At 51.9% G+C, this 2190-nt stretch overlaps 1 non-coding gene across 1 annotated transcript; it reads left to right on the forward strand.

Annotated features, from left to right (window-relative positions):
* The first annotated feature begins 858 nt into the window (after window positions 1–858).
* LOC114693715 lies at window positions 859–977 on the forward strand. The gene has a single exon (XR_003734587.1). It is a non-coding gene; the product is annotated as a 5S ribosomal RNA (ribosomal RNA).
* The last annotated feature ends 1213 nt before the right edge of the window (window positions 978–2190 follow it).

Genomic DNA, 2190 nt, shown 5'->3' on the forward strand with positions numbered 1-2190 from the left:
CTTGTGGACTCTAGACAGACTGGGCCTGTCTTAGTTGGGGTTTCTATTGCTGTGAAGAGGCACCATGGCCACAGCAGCTCTTATAAAGGAAAACGTTTCATTTGGGGCTGCCTTACAGTGCAGAGGTTCAGTCCATTATCATCACGGCAGAAAGCATGGTGGTGTACAGGCAGACGTGGTGCTGGAGAGGTAGACGGGAGTTCTACATCTGAATCGGCAGGCAGCAGAAAGAGTGAGTGACATTGGGCCTGGCCTGAGCTTCTGAAACCTCAAAGCCCATCCCCAGTGACGCACTTCCTCCAACAAAGCCACACCCACTCCAGCAAGGCCACACCTCCTAATAGTGCCATTCCCTGAGTCAATGGGGGCCACTTTCATTCAAACCACTACACTGCCTTTATCAAGCCGTGTCCCTGAAGGATTGGGTCAAGGGATGCTGTCATGTGGTAAGACCCTGTAGCTCCCATGGCTCCAGGGTCCTCCTGTGTTGAGAAGTAAGAGAGAGATCCCACTGTCACTCTGTGCAGGGTATCAGGCAGGGGCATGGGTAGGAGGTGCTGCAGTGGTGGGCTGCAGGAAGAAAGGAGGAACGCCATCTTTGGGGAAGGAAAGAAGAGAAAAGAGGAGACAGGGAAACACAAGACGAGAAAACACATCCAAGCGGCAAGACAGGAAGACCTCTGCGACATGTCATTTCTGGGTCTCTGAGACTTCGGTGGGAAGCAGAGGCATGGCATTCCCTCTGGGCCTCCAAGACCATCCAGCCCTGCTTCCATTTAGCTCTCAGACCCACACCCAATCACACACCAAGAAAGTCCTCACTGACCATTTCTCTTCCCCCAAGAAGCCACGTCAATAGTCTACAGCCATACCACCCTGAACGCCCCCGATCTCGTCTGATCTCGGAAGCTAAGCAGGGTCGGGCCTGGTTAGTACTTGGATGGGAGACCGCCTGGGAATACCGGGTGCTGTAGGCTTAAAAATAAAAAAAATTAAAAAAAAAAAAGCCACATCAAAAGAAAACATCTCCCTCCCACCTGCTATTATTGGCAGCCACATCTCAGAAGGAGGCTGAGCCCAAACAGATGAAAGGAAACTTCTACTATAGTCCATCCACTGAGTGCCCCAGCTCCAGGAGTGCCTCGGGGAACATGAGGCAAGGGTGTGGGTGGACAGCATCTGTCCACTCTGGGGCTGTTGAGAAGTAGGTTTTGTCCAGCAAGTTAGCACGACCAGGATCCCGTCAGTGATTATTCTGGCTGGCTGCCAATAGAGAGGGAAAGAGATGGGAACCAGTGCTGGGAATGTCTACAGAGAGCCCTGGGGGGAGGGACACAGGAGTGGCAGAGTGGGGGGGGGCGGGGCTTGTGGGCTAGGTTTGATTTTTGTTGTTGTTGTTGTTGCTATTAATATTGTTTTTTGTTTTTGTTTTGTTTTGTTGTCAACTTGACACAAGCTAGAGTCATTTGGGAAGAGAGATCCTAAACTGAAGAAGCGCCTCCATCAGATCAGTCTCTGGGGTGTTTGATGATTGACGTGGGAGGGCAGTGCGCCCCGTGGTCATGGGTTGCAAAAGAAAGCAGGCTGAGCAGGCCAAGAGGAGGAAGCCAGTAAGCAGCACTCCTCATAGCATCTGTCTGTGACCTCTGCTTCAGCTCCTGCCTCCAGCTTCCCACTCTACTTGAGTCCCCGAGTGGGCCCCTTCAGCGAAAGACGACAACCTGTAAGCCAAATGAACCCTGTCTTCCTCAAGTTGCACTGAGTCATGGTATTTTCTCACAAGAACAGAAACCTAACTTGGACAACAGGGAACAAGACAACCTTCAAGAGTGAGCCGAAACCACTGTGAGACACTGTCAGGGTGGACAGCGGCTGATGGGGAACCAGCCAGGCTCCAGGGTCCCTGTCCCAACTTGAATCATCGTCACTGTGACTCAGCTGACCATGTCATAGACTTTTGCTTCATTTCGGGAAGAAATAGGAGCATCCCAAACATAGCATGTCCCCCCAAACATCCATGTGCTGGAAACTTAATCCCATTCCGATGTGTTCAAGAGCTTGAACTGTGAGGGAAGGGCCTCTGGGGAGCAGTGAGGGTCAGAGTAGGTCACAGAGGTCTGTGTTAATAACATTGCAAGACAGGGGGCGGTGGTGGTGCACACCTTTAATCCCAGCACTCGGGAGGCAGAG

Source organism: Peromyscus leucopus, chromosome 23, assembly GCF_004664715.2.
Source record: "Peromyscus leucopus breed LL Stock chromosome 23, UCI_PerLeu_2.1, whole genome shotgun sequence".
Taxonomy (NCBI): Eukaryota; Metazoa; Chordata; class Mammalia; order Rodentia; family Cricetidae; genus Peromyscus; species Peromyscus leucopus.